At 45.3% G+C, this 20708-nt stretch overlaps 4 long non-coding RNA genes across 6 annotated transcripts in view; 1 reads left to right on the forward strand and 3 right to left on the reverse strand.

The window, feature by feature from the left end:
* Positions 1 to 3703: 3703 nt before the first annotated feature.
* Positions 3704 to 4816, reverse strand: LOC147601474 (uncharacterized). Its single transcript, XR_015258301.1, has 2 exons — positions 4705 to 4816; positions 3704 to 3998 (listed from the first exon to the last, which is right to left on the reverse strand). It is a non-coding gene; the product is annotated as an uncharacterized LOC147601474 (long non-coding RNA).
* Positions 3776 to 4710, forward strand: LOC147601475 (uncharacterized). The gene is made up of 3 exons (XR_015258302.1): positions 3776 to 3870; positions 3961 to 4022; positions 4496 to 4710. It is a non-coding gene; the product is annotated as an uncharacterized LOC147601475 (long non-coding RNA).
* A 3484-nt stretch (positions 4817 to 8300) lies between the features above and the next one.
* Positions 8301 to 14774, reverse strand: LOC147601476 (uncharacterized). Of its 2 annotated transcripts, XR_015258299.1 has the most exons (4): positions 14656 to 14774; positions 10842 to 11032; positions 9456 to 9628; positions 8301 to 9303 (listed from the first exon to the last, which is right to left on the reverse strand). It is a non-coding gene; the product is annotated as an uncharacterized LOC147601476 (long non-coding RNA). The 2 variants fall into 2 exon arrangements; XR_015258300.1 differs by lacking the exon at positions 10842 to 11032 and having other exon boundaries at positions 14656 to 14768.
* A 34-nt stretch (positions 14775 to 14808) lies between these two features.
* LOC147601477 (uncharacterized) overlaps positions 14809 to 20708 on the reverse strand; it is a 374683-nt gene continuing 368783 nt past the window's right edge. For both annotated transcript variants that reach the window (XR_015258237.1, XR_015258238.1), the window contains 3 exons: positions 19691 to 19740; positions 19155 to 19212; positions 14809 to 14856 (listed from right to left, as the gene is read on the reverse strand). This is a non-coding gene — a long non-coding RNA (uncharacterized LOC147601477). The remainder of the gene's footprint in view (positions 14857 to 19154; positions 19213 to 19690; positions 19741 to 20708) is intronic.

The raw sequence follows: 20708 nt of genomic DNA on the forward strand, positions 1-20708 counted from the left end.
TGGTGCATACAGCCCCGTCTGGAAAGCTGTGATCCTGAATGGGTTTTCCCATTTCCAAAGATCAAAGACGGCAAAAAAAAAAAAAAAAATCAGTTGGATCCATCATTGCCTGCCTTTTTTATTTAGGTGCCTTTTACTTTTCCCACCACCTTTTTTCTTTGCCTGTTGGTGTGATGGGCATCCTTATTTGAGTCCATTTACCCAGCAAAGCAACTGGAACATTCTCGTCAAAGTGGTATTTGATCACCTTTACAAGGACCTGAGGAGAGATTTTGCCTTCCTGCCCATCTGAGATTTTTAAGTCTCTTGGCCTCCTAAAATCAAAAGTGGAGCATTCATAGTAGATTCAAACCAAGTATAAATCTTTACAAAAGGAGAAACGCCAGGAGGGACCATATCATCAGAGCAGGTAATGGTCTAAGCTAGAGCAGAGGAGAGACAGGGCTGGCCCGAAATCACCGTCCTTATGCCAAATAGCCGTGACCTCACGTGACACAGCGAGGAGACGGAGCTGAGGGAGTTTTGTTTTGCTTTGGCTGTTTCCTGATCCTGACCCTTGACCAGCACCTGAAGGCCACAGGAAAGTTTTTCTCCATCCTTATCTCACCCCTCGTTCCCTGGCAGATTCCAGCTGCCGAGCTCAACCGTCCTAAAAAAAGAAGCTGGAGAGCTGTTGTCCACTAGGATTTATATATATGGGGTGCTTGGAAGCTAAATCTTCCAACTGCTAAAATGCACCACGGTGTAAGACAAAGAGCAGGAGATTAATTTTGCTGCCTTTGAAATTTCTGCTCATGTCACTCACTGAGGCTGATTTTTACCATTTTGACTCCGATGAGAAGAGCGATTCTGACGCGACTGTCTCACTCTGCACTGCGACGCAGGGATGAAGTGAGAGCCAAGGATGAGCAACTGTAGCACTGCCAGGATTAATCCCCGCCTGCCCCGCAAAAGGGAACAGCTCACATATGTGAGACTTCAAAAGCCTTCGGAGGGGCCGTGTGTGGACGTTGTTATTTATTTCCTGCCAGAGCCGGCCCAAGAAGATGGGGGCGGTGGGCTGTTTTCTGCAAGAGTTTGGCCTTCAACTAAATCAGCTGGAGTGAAAATACAAAGTTTAGTGTAAAACGTTTTTTGAGAGTAAACTCCAATTCAGTGAAGTTCTGGATTTTTTTTTTTTTTTTCTCTCCTTCCCCATGAGAATCTAAAATTAAACCTCACTACCAACCAATGGAGGCCAACCACAGGATTTCAACCAAATGGCCCAGAGAATCTGGCTGGTTGTTTTTAAAAAATTTCATTAAGTAAGTAAGTTGACTTAAACTTCTTTTAAATATGTTAACAGCTTGAAAGAAAAAAAAAATATCAAGTTAGGAAACATTCAGCAAAAACATCTCTCCTCAAATTAAAAAGAAAAAAGGTATAGTAGTGAGAAATATTATGTTGATTTACTAAAAGGTTTGGTGGGTCTAAAAACCTGGAGAGCATTCTGTCTGAAAAAACAAATCACACCACCGCTTGCTCCTCAGTGATGTCCCACCAAATGCTTCTTTGCCAACCGCATGCAGCTTGCTGGATCCCCAGCTTCAAGGAAGCCTTGATGCTGCCGTCCTTTGGAGTTGGTCGCTCCTTGAAGAAAGAGAACTTGCTCTGAAGCACCATCTTGTATTAAAATAAGGGCAAAACGTGGCCAAAGCACGTTACCCAGTGACCTTAGTGCACTCAGCAAAGGCTTTAAGAAAGAAGTGCAGCTTTCTGGGCTTGTGGTGGTCAGGGTTTTGCTCGTGTGATGGCAGCAGGCTGGGACAAAGCCATCTTGGAGGGGGCAATTAAGTACAGAATAGGCTTTTCTGAGCCTCTTCTCATGTCTGTGGGGTTTTCATTCCTGCCATCTGTAACCACAGAAGGGTTTGCGGCCATAGGTGGAGGACGTGCCGGCATTATGGCCCCATGGGTGTGCAGCGAGCGGTTGGACGCGCCGGTTTCTTGCCTCCAGGCAGCTCTGCCTTACGCCCAGCCGATCGCAGAAACAGGCAGTTATTTATCAGGAGACCTGGGTGTCCATTTGCTTCCCAGCATTGAGGGAATGCTTCCTGCACAGCACAGAAGAAAAAGCACCTCGGGCCTTGTTGGGTTTTTCTGGAAAAAAATATATGATGTCCTACAGTCCAAGTTACTTATGCGCCTCCGTGACTGATGCCCCTGTGCACAGATGAGGCTCCGTACTAAGAAACAGTGCAGACGTCGTAGTCGATATCCCTTGGCAGAGAAACTGCACTGCTGTTTCTTTTTCTTCTTCTCTCCCTTCTGCGCAAGGCTCCTGTGCTACCAGCTAACCGTTTCCTATAAGGCATTGTGTTAAAGTTATATAGTGGAGCATATTAAATTTTATAACGGTGCTTTTGTGTTTCAAAAAAGACTTGGGGAGGGACCAGCATCAATCAGGGAACCACGTTTGATAGACTCGGAAGGGGCCTCCTGGGTCATTTTGTCCAAGACCTCTCTGAAACAGGAAGGCTTCAGCAAAATGCCTTTCCCATAAATGTAGCTAACCTTTCCGTAAAGCCACTGAGTGATTGCGCCATAAACACCTCAAGCAGGTAAACTGGTCTGATTGACCTTACCATCAAAAAGTGTCTCCTAATACTGTACATAAGGTACAATTTTCCCTTCTTTCAGCTGTAGCTAAGCAAGAAAAAAGGGCAAATACACCGTAATGGGCAACGATACAGACTGTGCAAACAGTTTTGCTTTCACTTTACTGCCATCACCCACCATAAATCTGGATGTACCACTGGTACTTGGTTTCCCAGTGTAGTGTCTGTGAGCCTCGTGGTATCCATCTCACTTTGTCTCTGACTTTTGGAGAGCCAACATTACAGAGTGTAGAAATAACGAAGACGTACGAGCAGCACTTTCCGATTCAGAAAGCCATTCAAAACCCTGTGCCACACAGTTAAAGTATTTATTTCTGTTTTCCAGTTATGAGAATTTGTGAGTTGGTTCTTGTCAGGACCATGGGAGCTGAGGGAAGCACAGGGCTTTCCACAGAGTGTCAAAAAGAACAATTTTCATGCTCCTCCAACAATTGTGCATATTGAAAAAATAACTGCCTGGTATTTTAGCTGTTTGTTGTTGCAGCAGTAATGCATTGTGTGCTGGCTGTGGCCCCACACTGCGCTGCCTTCCTTCTCTCAGTGAATATTAGAAGTGTCGTTTTGTGTAGATGTTTTATTAAATCACAGACACATTCATTTCTGAGAGCTTCCTGAGCTGCACATAAACCATCTTTGGCTTGCCTTTTTTTTTTTTATTTTTTTTATTTTTTTATTTTTTTTTATTTTTCCCCCGCAAGTGCTGAAAGATGGTGAGGGAGCTGAAGACCGGTTGCTCTCCTGCCTGTTTGTGTCAGGCGTATGCTACGTGTGGAAAGGGATTGTCTCATGGCATCCATCTCACCTGGCTGACCATGACCTAATTCATCCTGGACGTAAGAGAAAGTTAAACACCCTTCAGCATATCCTTGCAGCTCCCAGGGAAAAGCGCGGCTTTAAATGCGGAATACGCCACCTTGGCAGCAGCGAGGCAGGGCTGTCAGCTGTAAGAATGAACAACCACCTTACATCATACATCAGGTTTTACTGTTGTCACCAGCCCCTTCCCGAGACATGAGACACTGAAGAGGTCCAGCACAAAGTTGTGAAAAGGTTTGGACAAAGCTTTTATTTTTAACTGATCCCCAGCTGGACAGCCTTTCTTTACTAGACAATCTCATAGGGATACTGTTCACAGCCTGGCCCAGAGAAGGGCATTTCACACCGCTAGGAAAGACTCTAGAGGAGTTTCTTCTTCAGCAGCTCTGAGAAAGAAGTTTTACAAGGTTGAGGTATCCTGAGCTTGGTTTTGAGATCCATTTGTTGTTGTTCTCGGGTGGATCAGGCCATCCTCACGTGTTGTCAGATTGCTGCATAACGGGCCAGGAGAACTGGAGTCACGTCCTAAAAGAAAAAGACACAGAAAAGGTGAGATGATTTAGAAAGACTACGGTGATGCTGTGTTTGACGACGTGTTGGTGGCTTGGCATGTCTCTGCCCACACTTTTACACTGTGCCTCCTTTATGCCTCGTGCCTTTGTGCCCATTCGGACTGGCACGCACTTCTCCTTCTCAGCTCAGTGCTAGTCATTTCACAAAGACCTTAAATAAGCCCTGAAAAATACAGATGATTTTTTTTTTTAAAGTGCCTTCTCTATACAATTAGCTAAATGCCATCCTTTCTCTGTTGTGCAGGGTTTTAAAATATTTGCTTAGTATTTAATCATAGAGCGATACAGGCTAAAATACACCTCATCCAGTTGTTTAAGGGCAGGGACTGGTGAGAGCTTGACAATTCAATCTGATATTATAAAATCACCAGGGAACGTAACATACCTGTTCCAAGGAAAAGAATACAAATACTGATAGGCTTGCTGTTTATTGCTTATATTTTTTTTCAGACGGTATCTTTTCCTCATTGACTCACCAGCTCAAGCTTCCCTCAGGACAGAACCGACACCATCCCAATCCCGGCTCACCCCTCGCTCCCGTCCTGCCTCGAACTCGAGCTGTGACAGCAGCCCTTCTCTGCCCAGAGGATCTGAAGCCCACGCAGGACCCTGCGTACCCGACCCACAGACAAAATGAGGGGTGCTGCCTTCGCACTGACCTGCTCCAGTCGCACGTAGCCCCTCCGGTTTCCTCTTGGAGCCTCCCCGTACCCTAGGTCGTAAAGACGTTGGTAGGTGGGGGAGAAACATATTTTTGTTCTGTTTTGTTAGCTGGGGGAATGAAGGCAAAGAGGGCTTTTAAAAATTTTTCTACTATTACTATTTTTTTGAGGGAGGGTGAGTTTTGTTTGTGTTTTTTTTTTTAATTTAGCACAGAATTCTGACTTGTAACTGTGCTGTTAGGCACTCCCGAAAACAAAAATTGTATTTGCATCAGGTGCTCCTAAAACAAACAAACAAAAAGGCAGCTAATAGAGATTTTTCTGATCCTGTTCAGTGCACAAATGCCAATCAGAAGCAAATATGGGGCTGTATCTTGCAATCCATTTTGATATTTACAACAGAACATGACATATCATTTAATTTAAATTTGCGGCATGCTCAGTGTAATTAATGCTGTGCAGTGCCTAGAAAATCCTGATTTCTTAATGTGATACAATGCATGCATGCTGAGACCATTTTTTTTTAAAAAAAACTACTGTATAATTTTGGAACATTAATGGGGAGGCACTACCATTAAACAGCAAAAAGAGCCACGCTCACTTTCTCTTTATGAAACTTCCACGCAGCTCCCCAAAATACGATGCAAACTACAGGTTTGTTTTAAAAGAGCGGGGGGGGGAGTTGGAGATTTAATTTTCCCTTGACGCAGCATGATGCCTGAATAGCCAGGCAGCTATTCCTAAATTATGTGCATTTCATTCCTAGGAGCTGTGAGCGTTTGGAATGGGCTGTTGTTAAATACAGTATACAAGCATAAATACTCAAGGGAGCAGCTAGCTGAAATTTTGGCCCGAGCAGAAAGCTGATCGCTGTCGTGGTGGTAGCTGAGCACGTAATCATAATGCAGACTGATTTGTTGGGAGGGCTTTTGGCATTCTGGGATGAGAACTGGTAAACTTGGGTGCATCTTCTTGCGGGATTATAATGAGCTGCGGTATTTGCGTGCTGTGATTTTGGCAGGGACAAAAATATTCTCATGTAATCGTTAGGCCTGTGAGATTGGCCTGGGTCTCGTTATTTTTTTGGAACCAGACCCGAGAGAGCAAAGGCATGATAAAGGTACGTATATATTATACATAAATAAAGCACCCAGAAAATGAGGTAGCAAAAAAGGCAACATGCTTTGGGTCAGGACCAAAAGCCTTTCAAGGCTGGGAGCTTTACTGCCATGCCTTCAGTGAGCTTGGGTGTTTGTTTACCTGCATTATCAGGCAGCTCTGTGATTTGAATTATTCAAAAAAAAGATGAGAAAATGAAAGAAAACCACACCAAAAAAACCCCACAACACAAGCCCTATCATTTTGCAAGGTTTAAGTTCCTACCAGAACTATGAAGCTCTGTTTATAGACCTGTTGATAGCAAAGCAAATTCCTCAGGTCCTCTAAATAAATCTGTTCCTAAATGCAACGCTCCAACTTCTGCATTCTCATCTGACACCTGACAATTCACCCCTAAGAGTACTTGGTCCTGTCTTTGAAGCTCTGCAGACACCGTATGAGAAGGGTGGACAATTTATGGGATGAGATGGACACGGCACCAAGTGTCCCACACTGTATGTATTACACCCCTCAAAAAATAGATACAGGTGGCGAAGAGCACGCAGAGGTAACGTCCAGCGAGCACCCGCAAACAACGCCGTCCCGCTGCGTGACACCACCCTTAGCAGTTACCTACAAGAGCCACCAGCCAGAAACACCTTCACTGGCCAGGTTTGAATTTCAGGGGCGTGATGAGATGGCTTTTCTGTTGGGAAGCGGTCCTGCTTCTCCACGTGCAAGAACCCAAAGGGTCATTCCAGTGCCGGTTGCCCGGCCCGTTGATCTTTTCCTATTTTTGGTGTCAAGCCTCAAGAAGGAGCCAGAGGAACGGACAGACGTTTCCACACCTGTAGCTGTATTTTTTAGCGCTGTGGTTATTAGAGAACGTTGCAAGACAGGTCAGTGGATTTGTCAGGAGTGAACTGTTTACTTTGTGACAAAAAAATTGCCATTGGTATTAATAGCTCTAAGCCCCAGTAAAGACCTAAAAAACCTGGGAAATAGCAGAACAAAAGACAACAGAAGCAAGGTGGCACTGAGGTCTCGTGGCTCAGGATGATGATTAAGACGTGAGGCGAGGGGCTGTCCCACTTGCGCAGGAGTTTGGCTGGGGAAATGGCCCTCCTCCCGCTGCCTCGCTTCCCTCATCTCTAATGAGGGGAGGAAGAACTTTGCAGCGTACTTTACATTGGCGTTGCGTGCTAACTTCATTACTGTTTGCAACAGCCTGTGCAATCCTCAGAGGAAAGGAATAATAACAAAGAAAAAAATGATAATTACCCAGCACACAGTTTTCATCTACAATCTTCATTTCAGGAGCCGCTGTTCCTGATGTCAATATTTTATAATGGAAGAACGAGCTATGCTAAGTTTCTGTTTGATGGAAGTAAATTCAGATTTAATATCGCCGAGACGCTGAATTTTTAATACACCGGAGCAGTACGCAGGTATCCCCCCGTTTGCTGCTCCTTTGTACCAGTTCGGCGACGTTCCCGTGACCAGGCAGGGAAACGGAAAGAAGCTGCTCTGAATTTTCCAGTGGGGTGACGCTGCTTTGTCACTTAGCTCTGTCACGATCATGGGGAGCGTCACAAGATCAAACAGGACCCCCCCCCAGTAAACTAAGGGGTTTCCAAGTGATGTACAGCCCCCGTCAACCACCACAGCTTTTGTTTGTTCACAGGGTGAGGCCGCATTTCCAGAAGAAAAAAAACCTGAAGAGACACACTTCCAAGGTTTGTTGTGAACTGATCTCCTCTGTGTTTTTATAAAATTGGATACATCACACAAACGGTGGGCAAATATCTTTTATCACGCGCTCCCGGCTTCCAACCTGCTGCGGACTTTCCACCAACTCTTTAGGAATTTACCTCTTCTCGTTAAATTGGGTTGGATCTCATTAATAAAAGAATGGTATAATGGCAAATAGTTTCTAAAATTATACCGTAACCTAGAATTGCAGGATTCAGCTTTCTCTGCCTGAAGAAAAAAATTCTGAAGCATTAAACTTACTTTATCAAGCATTGCACCTGACATGCTCTCATAAATTTTACATACATTTTAACTTATTTTAATATTATGCAGGCTTGGTTTAAAATATTCTCATGAAGTAACTAAAATGAAGCTGCTCAGCCATAAATTAGAGCTAAAAAAACACTTGTTCCCCCCCGCCCCATCAATATTTCTTTACTTAAAATCATGTGTTGTACGCAAGTTAAATTTTCCCTTGCTGAGACACTTTGTATGTCTTAATAGGACGACCGCAGACCCAGCCAGCCATGTTGCTGTGGGATTAAATGCCCTCTCCTCGCTTTTTTTAGAGGTGTCTTGGCTAAAAGCAGACATCGGTAACCCCTTGCGTGCCACACAAGGCTTGGGTCCGCGACTATGCATGTGGCGATATATATATATATATATATATTTTTTTTTTTTTTACAGAAGCAGCCCCAAGGGGCAGACGAAGGGACAGATGGCGGCTTTGCGGCGATGCCCCTCCGCCCGATGCCCTCATCCAGCAGGTACAGCGTCATCGACAACTCATCACAAAGTTCCATTTGTGCCCCCGTTTCTGAAGCCAGTTCAAAGCCCAGCTAACTTACACAAACATTTCCCTCTCTAGCCATAACAGCACTGTTATGAAATACTGTCAGCTCGCTGCCACGTAGCCCGAGCGCACGCCGCACGTGTCTGTCAGGCCATACTTGGGCAGCTCTGCCGCGTGCAACGTGTCCCAGACACCGGCGTGATTATGTCTGAATGCTCCTTATCTGATTTAAAAGCCGGCCACGCTACACATCTGCGCTTGCGAGGCTCCGCTGCTACCCTGCGACGCCGGTATTTATTTTCCTTCTGCAAGTTAGTTTTCCTTGAGAAGCAGCAGGGGCCTTCTTCAATGAACTGAAAAATGTGTATTGTATGAAGGTCTGCGGAGGGTTTGTACTGTAGTTCAGTGGGCAAATGGGAACCCAGGGGATGACATTTCAGTTAAACATTTGGTTTACATCTTTAGATGCCAAAAATATTAAGGGCTTGACTTCAGCAAACTGAATTCAGCACTTTTCTTTCTTTCTTTTTTTTTTTTTCCTTTTCCCTTAAATGAAGTAATTATAGCCAAAACAGTCTGTGGATATTTATTCTTCCTTCTGAAAGGCGGAGTTTCGCACAGGAGCATCTGGTTTCAGGGCTGGATTGTCAGCATCCGCTCACTTGACACTTTCCTGTGAGTTTGTACTGGAAAGCACCAGTAGTTTCTTTTCTTGTGTTTATTGTGTTACGCTCAGCCCTTTGATCAAGACATCTTGTTTAACAGCACAGCCTAGCTTAATGCCTATTTGCTATTTTGAAAAAAAAAAAAAAAAAGTGAAGAATACATTTTCTGTCAAAGGATCTATGAAGACAGTTAAGGTAATTGAGAAGCAGAAGGGCATTTATGGAAGTGCATCTGAATGTCCTCTTCACATACAATTGCATCAGGAATTCTACATTAACATGCAAGTCCTGTCCAAAGGAGAATAAAAAAAAAAAAAAAGCTTATTTTTAGGTAGAAGCCCTCAGTGGGCAGTAAATTACCCATAATATCCCCCAAACTAGCAATTAGCCCTGTTTGCTGACTACCTGAATTGTTTCACAGTAGTTCAGCACAGTCTTACCAGTTATCACCGTACTTAGCATCAGAGATTCGGCGCGCGATTCCCGCAGCTCGGCATCCTGCACGCCTAAGGTCGGCCGTCATAACAAATACATTTCCTTTGCTTCTTTTGGCCCTTCAGAGCTGTTTCCTCAGGCTTCAGGGTATGAGGATTGGCGCTGCCGTGCTGCTTAACTGGCAAGAATGTGAAAACAGAAAGCTACTTTGCTTTACTGGTAGAAACAATCACGGGCCTGCACGCCCACACAAAGCCAAGCACGCACATCCTAACAGCATCATTTTCACTGACCGGGCCCCTGGTTCTGAAGAATGAATGCCAAGTGGGAATGAGACAAATTAAGTATTTGAAATAGAATATAGGAACGTTTGGACTCTGAGCATTAGCTGTTTATTTTTAAGCACTGGGCACGCCTTTCTGAGCAATGCTTTAATTTACACATTATTTCTCAGGCAGAATCCAAGTGAATTAACACACATCCCATTACTGCCAATGAAATCCCGTTTTCAGTGCCGGTTCTGCACCACTTTATACTGACATGGACCTGTTTTCCTGCCTCGGATCTGCCGGACCAGCTCTGAGCCTGTCACGTAATGAAGAAGACTGAGCAGGAATTCATGCTGAAGAGGAACATTTGAAGGAAGGAACAACCTTCCCATTGGCAAATGTACCCCGAGAAGCACAAAACGGGAAGATTGCCTTCAAACTAAAATGCTTCAGCTTCTTGTTTCACCATCGGGAACGTCAGCGCTGCGAACAGACAAACTGCCTACTCTGCGTATCCAAGAGCGGCTCTCAAAAGAGCAAGCCGTCTGTTAAAGGGTAAGCTATCACTCTGAGTTTTATTTTTTTTTTTTCGCTCTTGCAGGGACAGATGAATGGAAAGCACGCTGCATGGCTAGAGTTTGGTAGAAGGAAACGGCGCTGAGCTGCCCTGCCATTTGATGCCAAATCATGCTGGAAAATAAAGGCACGTGACCCAGAGAAGACTGTAAGTAAAAGAATGGTCTTCCTCTCAGGGTTTAAGGCAGGACACTGAGACAAGAGCCAACTCTACGTTACTGCCCTGAGAATCACTCAAAGTGTCCCGAAACCTCTACTCCTTCAGCAGCACGTCCTCAGACAGGGAGGCCAGAGGCAGCGCGCTCCCGGCTGACGGCTTGGCGAGGCAGTGACTGCAGTGAGCCGTCCGACTCGAGGAAAAAGGGAAAACTTGGTGGGGACGCTGCCAGCAGACTAGTTCTTCGAAATAACTTTTTTTCGGGGGGGGGGGGGGGAGGTCTTTGTGTTGAATGCTTCCCTTACTAAACCAGGCCTTGACTAAGAAAAATACAAAGCAGCTGATTATAAATTAACAGCCATCCCAGGTGCGAGCACGAGTATGCGTACCTGGCCAAGGCAGTCAAACGCAGATTGATTAAACACCAAAGTTCACCTTGTTTCTGAGTTGAAAGCTCATGCTGTTTCTTGGCAGAACGGGCATGTCAGGCCTGTAATAACCACTTGCTACCTTGCTTCCATCAGCGTTAAAACCAGCACAATATTAACATCTTGGGGAAAATCCATCTGGAAACTGCTTTCTGGGGGAAAAAAATGAAAGGGAGGTAACCAAATACCACACCCAGTGTTTGTTTAGTGATTGATTTCATAGTAACGTTCAGGAACTTCAACTTTCACCTGAAAATTTTGTATTTCTAACATCTTCTGTTAAAACACAGAGCTGAATACTTGTTCAGGAAGAAGGACAGAAGTTCTTCAGCTGAAGGAAATTACTCAGCCTGCTGTGGGTTTGCTGTTTGGTTTCGCTCTGGAGGAGGCTTTTGTGCGCGCATCCGTACGGATCCATGGATCCATGTGCCCAGGGCAGCGGGGCGGCGTTACCTGGGACAAAGCCAGCCCAGCAGAGGTGTCACTCCCGTAACAACCGAGGGGTCAGAGCATCCCCAAACCGTGACGCAGCGCAACCACGCGCACTGAGGGGCGGGAAAGCTGCCGCACCTTGCGGGTTTGAGGTTGGAACACAAGAGCTGAACTTTAAAAAGCCTGTGTGAAAAAAGTGGTTACTTTTTACATGTTAATACTAAAATTGACTTTTTCTTTTTCCTCTTGGTGTCCTGGTATGAATATAGACCTGACGTTGTTTTGCAGCACCTTTTCTTTCTGTTGAATCAACTAACACAGTAACGTCAATATTCAGAGGACACTTGTGCTTGGCATGAAAACATTTCTGTAAATCCTGCTTTGGGAAAGTTAACGCAAAGCTAACTGGGTAAGCGAGCCAAAGCAAGCCTCTCATTTCTTGTATGCTTAACAGTTTGCTCTGATTTTATTTCTTTTTTTCTTACTAGTTTCAACTGAAGCACTGTACTCTAGCATTGATAAAGCTTGAGGACTATACTGATGATGTACAGCACTCGCGCTCTAAAATCCACCTGCTCTGTGTGAATGCTCCCCCGTGCTGCTGGCTCATCTTGGAAGCGCCCTGGGAACGTTTCGGAGACTTTTAGCATCGCAGAAGTATTTTTGGAAAGCAAGCAAACGATTCAAGGTCTGAACACGGGATTTTTTAATGAGCAAAATATTTATAGCTTACTCTGAAAAACACTGTTGCAACGAGCTGGACTGTGGAGAGGGCAGGATTAATTTTAGATGAAGTTTTAGGACGGGGCTAGGCTGTAGGTTCGTGTTCAATGATGCTTGAATGTAACGCCCCGGCCTTCCTACAGCCTGGCCTGTAACTGTGTGGGCTGCTGCTCTGCCGACTTTCTGTCACCTCTGGCTTCGTTGGGATGAGAAAACAAGACCTCTGCGCTGTCTGTCTCACCGACAAATAAACCACTGGGGCTGGTCTGCCAGTCATCTCTTCGGCCAGTTGTGTACAGCCGCCTCACGCTCTCACCTGTAAAGGGACTGGAGAGGATTTATTTAGGTTCAGGATTTTATTCCAGCTCTTAAGGAGGTACCAGAGCGAAGGGTCCTGTGTACAGTGTGACCGTTTACCCAGGTAACTGCTCCTAAAGGACCCAAGAGCACTGGCTGACTAAGTACTCAGCAGAATGAATCAATCATTTATAATTCAGCTCTTAATGGAGAATCCTGTATTTTAGAAAAATAAAATCCTGCAGCTTCCATGTGAAATCTTACCTGTGCATGTAAAGAGGCTAGGGGGTTGCAGTCACTTTCTCCAGCTATTCTAATTTAATAAAATGCAATTAAATACAATGCTTGATACGGTGAGTGAACCCGAGTACTTAAAAGTGTTTACAGAAAGACATGCTGAACGAAATACACAGATTATCCTCCCTCCACAAATGATTTTGGGAATAATTATGTCTGGTGGGGAAAGAAAATAATCAATCCGTTCACAGACAATGTGAAGGGAAAGGGATGTGAAATTTTTGAAGGTACTAATTCATTGTAAATTATTCCCATTTTTAGTTGGCAGCAGTCCCCGAACACAAATAGAGTTATATTCAGGGCGGTCAGGGGCCAGACAAGATAGAAAAGGGAGGCAGGCAGACTTTTGGAAAGACAACTGGAGAGGGTACAGATCGTGCTGTGAGCTGTTCGGCACTGGTGAAAAGAGCACCATAAACGTTTATTTACTTTTTTGTAAAGTTACTCATTGGCTTCTTCAGGGACTTTTACAGGATGGTGTGGGCAGCTTGCGTGGATGTAAATGGCGAGCGCCTCGCAGCTCCGCCAGCACCAGATTAGGTGGAGTCACGCCCAGGTGAGGGCAGCCAGAAGGACGGTCCCGACACGGCAAGAAGGGAATGAATGTGAAACGGGAGGAGAGATACTGGTGATTCCTTGCTAATTCTAAAAGTTTGCTTACTCACCTGGCACAAAACTTTATCCAAAGAAATATTAAAAAATAATCATCTCCTAAATAAAATTACCTAATTAAAATTTACATAGTGGTTCTTTTTTTTGATCCAAGAAACAAAATTACATCAAGATATATTTTTTTTTTCTGAGTGACACTTTGGAAAACATGTTCTCAGCTGGGGGAGGCAGAGAAGGAAGTCAGGAGGGTTCCCCACGGCTTCCACTCCGGTGTCCGTGGTGTCGGGCTCTGCTGCCAGGCTGGGGTCCGGAGGCGCTGCCGATCCTCGGCGAGCTCGGAAGCAGCTCTGCGCACAGCCGCATCCCTGCGCAGCGGTCGCTCCCTACCAGTCCTGTCCTAAACGCGCTTCCAGGTTGGCCAGTTACAATGAAAAAGCGGCACTACCACAATTTTAAGATGACAGCGCTACGGCGAAGCAGCCATCATGCCTGAGTTACTAGCACAAGCAGTAGATTTAGAGTATTCTGAAAATACACGCATTCTGAAGTGCTGTGAATTATGCCAAATAATTCTGAATATCTCTTTCGCTGTACTAATGAATCAAAGCGGAGCTTACCACATTATCTGCAATCACCACGGAGAAAATGGATTTCAGTCTAGGTAGTTTCTGTATAAATAGTGCATCCCCAGCACATTCTTTAATTAAGTAGTGTCTGATTGCATAATAATAACAATAATAAAGAGAGAGATGTCCAGCTTGCGCACAGGCCAATTAAATTATCGAGTGCAGGAGGCTAAGGCACTCCTGACTGGGGAGAAGTCAGCAGGGAGGCGTTTGGCTCCCCCAGGGCACTTGAGGAATTCGCGTTGTGCCTTACAGCTTTGCTGGGTGGGATTTTCCCTGGCTGGAGGGACCAGACCCACAGGGAGACTTGGGAATTCAGGGAAAGCAGCGAGCTGGAGGAATGTGCTTTATGGGGTGGCTGGGTCATACGTTTACAGCCTGAAATAGGAGACCCCAGCCCGAACCGCTTTGCTGGTTTCTACTGGTGAGAGGCAGAATATGAAGATCACAGAATTCATGCTGGGGAGTGAACATAAAAAGAGAATATGGGCAGGACCTGGGACAACCCACAGACTCAATAGCTGTCTTGCCGTTAATTATGGCTAACGGCCTCGCACCAGTAATAAACACCTTCAAATGTACCACATTCTACATTCAGCCTGTAGAAACGCCATTTACAGAGACGGTCCAGAAGAACAAAATTATTTAAAAACGGGGATGTTAGAATTGCTAATAGCATTGGCATAAACGCAGTAGAGGAGCAGGCACCCCGGATCCCTCGGACAATAATTTACCACCCAAAAGGAACTTCTGGAAGTTGATAAAAATCAATAAAATATTTTTTGTACCTTCTGCCCAAGAGAAGTGGGTGGTGAAGACAGTACTGGTACGGCTGTGGCTTCATGGGCACATCCCAGCCTGGACACACGCACGGTTCCAGCAGCCTTTTCGGGGGGATAATTGCACGCGCTGCCCTGAGAGTCGGGAATGGGCCACTTCACGGAATGAGTCCGCTCCTCAAGACGGAGCCGCTTATTCTCTTCTCAGCTCTGCAAAAGGGCAAATGTCGCAGTTCAGGCCTTGGAAATAATGAGGTAAAATGGACCTGGCACCATGAAAACCTCCCCAAAGACACGACTAGATATTAGAATATCTGACTGGAGAAATACGATGGGCAAACACAGCCCGCCTTGACAGGACCCCTCCTCTCAAAGAACCATGGTAAAAGCTCCCTGGTCACAGGAGAAGAGCTGGGAATTAAACATGAAGCAGCCTGCAGAGACGCTAGGAAAAAACCTAATAAGCCAAAACATAGATAAAGACACTGACCGCAGTGAAAAAGAAGGTTCTGCAGGCTGTTTGCAATGCTGCAGTTGGAGGCCAGTTCCTTGTTCTCCCAACAAAAAGAGGCGAACAGAAGGACCAGTTGTTGTTATCCCCACTAAAAAGGGGTAAGGAACCGGCAGACATACACTTAGGGTGACTGTGGCCTGTCCTGAGATCAAACTCAACCTGCTTTCAGCTGGAAGGCGTTTCCCATCAGTACCTATTGACTTGCTGCACTAACGCAGGCCGTGACCATCACCAGCCTCACGGCCTGACCACAGGGACAGCCAGGATCAGGGCAGCATTGTCTCCAAATACTCCCTAAACCTGTGTGTTTAAAACAGGACTTACGTATATTTAAGCATCTAACAAAACACCCCGTTCAAAACGTCAGGGTTCATCAACGGCCTCATTCACGTGCTGAAGGCCTCCACCAAGCCAGGGCCCACGTTACCGGCTTTCCAGAAACGCTGGGGGGTAAACAGACGGCTCTTTATTTTGGAAGCCAAAATCTAAAAATGGTGCCCAACGTTAGATAATCAGAATTTCACCCTCTCTAGAAAGACCTTGCAAAACACAAGTTACCACCATGAAAACAACAGTTGCCTTTTATACTTTACCCTAACTTTGCTGAATCTACAGTCAAAAGTTTCTCAGTCCTTTTGGCACTAATTAGAAAAAAAATCTCCTGTTTTTTAAGGAATAATACAGGGGATGTAGCTGCCATGCCCTGGATACACTTACATTTAGCTTGGTTCACTTCCAAAGGCCGTGATCCAACAAGATACTCAAACACCTGGGTAACTTAAACACACTTTTAAGTCCTGCACTGAACTTTGGCGAAAGTAGGGAAAAATAAATTCTGTTAAAACACCGCTTTGTTTCTTTCAGATCTCATTTGGTGAGAATCTTGAATGCAACGCGTCACTTAAAATATTTCCTTCCTCGTGTAGAATATTTTAATATTAAGGCAGATATTTTTATATTTCCACAAATTTAATGCAGCATGGCTGAAGGTTTGACAGAAGCTTTAATTTGCACATAAAAAGGTGGAACGATTTCAGTTTTGACAGCATAAGCTTTTGAGTTGTTAATAAAGGCAATTCTTTCTCAATTGCGAACACGTTCCCCAAATAAGACAATGCAGTCTGTAACAAAAAAAAAAACATCTCTCCCGGCGTGGAGAATAAACTTTTGATCCAAAGTTATTAAAGAAATTCAGATTTTATAAAAATAAAAGAATGAAACTTTCACACTCAAGCTTTAGTAGTACCAGAACAAGAATCAGAGGAAGATACGTGTTCCTGCCAGGTTCTCTACACTCGTTGTTGTTAACGTCACCTACCTTCAATGGATTTGGAAGAAGTTCATTGCTAGACAGCGCCTGTGAAAAACTGAAGTCATTTTAGGGGCTGGGGGTGAGAAAGCTGTGCTCTGGAAACGGTTCGGGTGAAAATTAATACAGCTTTTCCTTGCGACGTTCTAATCAAACTGCAATCTAAGAAAACTAAGATTTCTTTCTCGTGATGAAACCCAAGTGCCACAAAGTTTGCAAACCAAGATACGACCGAGGGAATGAGGCCAAGCTTTCAGATTGACCTCTGCCGGGCCCTTGTTCTCCTTTTCTCCTGAGAGACCATAGAGGAGGAGAGACTGTTGAGCTAGGAAGCAGTTTGAGCAGAGCCAGCTTAAGCATGGAAAAAAAAAAAAAAAAAAATTGGATTTTTGATCTCAGATCAAACAAATTATTCCACACTTTTCCCCAGGTGACAGTCAAAAGCTGCAGCATGGAAGCAAAGCTGAGAGTGCCCAGGATCCGTTTTGGTGTATAAAAGTAGAGAACCCCCGGCCCGTGGGCCTGCCAGCTTCTCAGCTTTTACAGGCTCACCACGTACTTTGCCCTGGCATCAGAAGGTGACTGGAGCTTCTCAAGGAGACGAGCAATGTGTCCAAACAGTTTGAGGTACAAACCAGCCACTGCTGTTATTACAGGTGCGGATATGGGCAAAGCGATGAGCAGACGACGTCAATGCGCCCGATACAACAAACCCGGCCATCGCTAGAAAACTCCTCCTGGAGATCTGCAGCCACGGCACGAAGCTGTTGACTGTCCGTGTTGCCGAAGAGAGCGGTTACTTACGGATGACTGGCAGCGGCATATCCCCCTATAATGCTAACTAAGCCCGTGACACGGCCCGCTATCAATATTTCACTCTCGCGCACGCAGCATTTTGCGGTGACACCAGCTGCACTGCTCTCAGGCTTACTGGTTCGCAGTCCTTCCATTTCATAACAAAGTCTCTTGATTTTTGGAAACTTCTCAGCCTGCGCTGGAGGAAGTCAAGCAGTTCATTACTGAAAGGCATTTTTGTTTTCCAAACAGTATCCCCCCGTGCTTTGCTTTGCTTGCATCTCACCACAGTTGCCTCCTAATGCAGTGTTGGTGAAACAAGGCTGAAGGTATTTTGATCATGTTTTCACACTTCTGATGTACAGTTGCCTTGTCTCCTTCCACTTTCCTTCCGACTACACTCTGCTTCACAAACGCAGCCATCTGGCACAACATCTCATTTTTTTGTACCGACACCTGAGTAATCAGAGCCCTTTTTTCTCTCTTTTTTTTTTTTTTTTAAACAAAGCAACTGTTCCCAGCGCCAATGCAGGGGCTTATAATAGGCAAGCCACATCGCATTAAAGAAAAGGCTCAGAAGTGAGAGGTCACTGGTATCAATGTTAGAAAACATTTAGGGGGAAATGAGAAGGAAAAAAAAAAAGCATCCAGCATTTTCAGCAAGATTATCACAAGTCACTTCCAGCACTTGTTTTTTTCTTTCACATTGGTTTACTTACAGCCTCAGGAATGGTTATTTTAAAACTTAACCTTCCTCAGGCCAGACGCCGGGCTCGACAGCCCCGGCAGAAAGACCCGTGCGGCACCAGGGACGGCACGCGGGACGCGGCTTCACACGCCAGAGCAAACCCAGCTTGGTGCGGTAGGAGCGGCACTCAAAGAGCACGCCTTTCATCTCTGGACCTGATCGTTGACAATGAAAATAATTTGTGTCACGGCCGGTTTAGCGGAGTGGCCACCTCTGGGAGCGGGAATGAACTCGCTGGTTTAATTCTCTGTCTTTATGACGATCAGCTGCAATTCCACCAGCTCCGCTGGGTTCCCGCTGGGAAGGGATTTCCCTTTCACGGGGTTCAGTGCCTTGCTCACGGCTGAACACGGCTCTTTAAGATCACAACTCACAATACTGTGAAATCAAGCATCGCTCAAGCCCTGCCTTTTTTTTTTTTTTTAAATTGGGAAATGAAGTATTTCCATATATTGTGTGTATAAAATATGCTCATAAAAACATCGATGGCAAAGTTATGGCCCAAAAAATTCAGAAGTCTTACCACACATTGCTCTATGGCCAAAGTTGCATCCCAGGAGGTTTTTTTCCTGGCCTTGTCTCAAAGGACATCTTTCAGCCTTACTCTCTCTTGCTAACGCTCACCTTTCCCATGCTAGAAATAAATCCTACAACACTACTTCCACCTGGCTGCCATCTCCTCCGCACATCTGATCCTACCCCTGAACTCTATCCCTCTTGAAATAAAAGGTGGCCACCACCCCACGGACCAAGTGACCTGGAAACACAGCTCAGAGATACACGAGCAACGGAGCAATGGTGCCAAAGGCAACTCACAAATCACATACTCCGGGCAACGGGACAACTGGCAGAAAAACAAAATAAAACGACTGCCTCTCTACCTTTCACAGACTCCCTCGGCCAGCACCACCGCAGCCTGCTGCCGAAGCGTATCTGCATCAGCTAAATCTGCTGATTCTCTAACCAACCTCTCACTGCAGTCCTTAAACGCGGGAGGAACTGGGGCAGCCAAGGTCGGGATGGCGCCGCGAGCCAGGAGAACCATTTCCTACCAGCTCAACAAATACCCAAGGACAGAGGGGCAGAAACGGGCATGGGGGATAAGGGACAGATTTCAAGTGGCTGCCCCGTACGCAGCCTACCTGGCCAGGCCCTTCAAGTAGTGTGGCACGATCGGGTAGGAGGCAATCACTGCGGAACCTGAAAGAAAGACACAAATTCTCAGGCCCAGCAGCTGATGCCCCATCATTCAAGTTGTCACACACCACGGATGTCAATGTGCCTGTACAGTTCAGTAACGTTTGACTCTACAGACTGAACCTGCACTGAAATCCTCGCTTTCTCCATTTGTTTCAAACAGATTTTTGCAATAGACTCTGTCTCTAGGTGCGGGCCAGGCAAGGGCATTCACCACCTGTGCCCCGTCAGCTCAGCGTCTCTTTGCTTTGGTGGGGTAGGAAAGAAGATTTTGTGATGCTATGAGCAGCTTCCTCCCCGTGTGAGTGGTCAGCAGGGGCCACAGCATTCTTTGGGGATGGGTTTACCTCTCACGGAGATGCCAAAGGGGAGGGAAGAAGTTTGACATTAAAAGCTCAGTCTAGACCCCATCAAGACCTGAATGCAGACTCAGAAGCAAGCTAGGACAATCTGGCCTTGGTTTTTTTTTTGTGAAAAATACCTGTTTTTCAAGATGCAGCCACCTGGAAGATTCCTTTCCTCACTTTCAGCCTGAAAAGGGAGATGGAGCAGTTACTGGGGGAAGAGAAAGGCTATGGAAATGACAAGCTGCGTAAAAAGTTTCCTTGCAAATAACAGTTTAACGCCACTAAGAAGTTAGGTTAAAATGGTTTCAAAGTCTAAAATTAGTCCCATTTTGAACTACCAGCATATGCTTTTATTGTCTCTGATCTAAAATATAGTCCCAGGAGGCTGTGAAAAGCATGCAAATTACGGAAAGCTAATTTGCTCCAACAGCGACACCTCCCATGTAGTTGGGAGGTCTGACAGACCCCGCGTACTCGCCATTATTTGCATATTAATAGCACCTGCTGAAACACTTTGGGATTTACTTTTCCTGCCAGCAGAGGGACAAAACAAACAAACAAACAAATTCATTAAAAATTCCCTTCATACGGTTTTGATGAGCAATCAACTATTTAGAGGGCGCTAAGAAAGCCAAATTAGGGAGAGGCGATGGGGTAGGACTGCAGATGCCACCTACGATTTTCAGAGAAAGTGGACTGCAAGTTGGCTTTGGGGGAAAAAAAAAAAATCCCAAAGCAAAAAACCAAACAACAAAGCAGCCCTCTGTGGAAAGTGCTGGGTAATTTGAAATCGCTCACTTGGCTCAGGTCTGAAGAATGGAAAAGTTTAACTAAAGAAATCCAGACACTGCAGCAAGAAAAAAAAGAAAAACACAACAAAAAAGCCCTCCACAGCCACAACTACCCAAAGCAGAACCCCCCAAAGTGGACCTTGATTAAAAATCTACAAACCCCCAGGCTTTGATATTAGCCAGGCCTGCAACGCTTAGTCCCCTGCACATAAAACAAAAAATAAATTAAAACCAGCCATGGCCTGAGATTTACTTAACGAGCCAACTTCCAATCTCTGCCTCTGACCACCGCTTCCCCTTCTGGCCCCCTAACTACAAAAAAAGCCCCTTGTATGTTCCTAGAGCTCATCTTCTTCAGGGG

This window comes from Chlamydotis macqueenii, chromosome 3 (assembly GCF_036417535.1).
Source record: "Chlamydotis macqueenii isolate bChlMac1 chromosome 3, bChlMac1.mat, whole genome shotgun sequence".
Classification (NCBI taxonomy): Eukaryota; Metazoa; Chordata; class Aves; order Otidiformes; family Otididae; genus Chlamydotis; species Chlamydotis macqueenii.